Source organism: Schistocerca cancellata, chromosome 6 (genome assembly GCF_023864275.1).
Source record: "Schistocerca cancellata isolate TAMUIC-IGC-003103 chromosome 6, iqSchCanc2.1, whole genome shotgun sequence".
NCBI classification, from domain to species: Eukaryota; Metazoa; Arthropoda; class Insecta; order Orthoptera; family Acrididae; genus Schistocerca; species Schistocerca cancellata.
This window is the reverse complement of record NC_064631.1, coordinates 715,447,952-715,448,460: the sequence shown is the minus strand read 5'-3', so window position 1 is coordinate 715,448,460 and position 509 is coordinate 715,447,952. Positions and strand designations below refer to the sequence as shown.

General features: G+C 49.1%; 1 non-coding gene across 1 annotated transcript; it reads left to right on the top strand.

Moving 5' to 3' along the window:
- Nucleotides 1-225: 225 nt before the first annotated feature.
- Trnat-ugu (transfer RNA threonine (anticodon UGU)) lies at nucleotides 226-299 on the top strand. The gene has a single exon. It is a non-coding gene; the product is annotated as a tRNA-Thr (tRNA).
- Nucleotides 300-509: the final 210 nt, after the last annotated feature.

Below are 509 nucleotides of genomic sequence, written 5' to 3'. Positions count from 1 at the left end.
ATGCCCGAGGCAGGATTCGAACCTGCGACCGTAGCAGTCGCGCGGTTCCGGACTGCAGCGCCAGAACCGCTAGACCACCGCGGCCGGCTATAGTGTGGAGCAATGAGTTGTGAATTTGGGTCTCACGGGAGGCGTTCCAGAGATAAGTCCCTGCAGTCACACTATCCTCTGCGTTCTCGGTGGCTCAGACGGATAGATCGTCTGCCATGTAAGTTAGCCTCTCTATCCTCGGTAGCTCAGCTGGATAGAGTGTCTGCTTTGTAAGCAGGAGAGCCCGGGTTCGAGTCCCGGTCGGGGCACACATTTTCAACTGTCCCCATTGACTTATTTCAACGCCTGTATGCAGCTACGGGTATTCATTTCTTTGTAACGTCATAAACTTATTTAACATTATCCACACGAAAATAAATTTCACACTTGAATACCAAAAAATTCACTGATGGAAAAAGAAATCGCAACACCAAGGAGTTGTACGACGTAAACGAAAACTGGTAAGCGCTATTCTACAT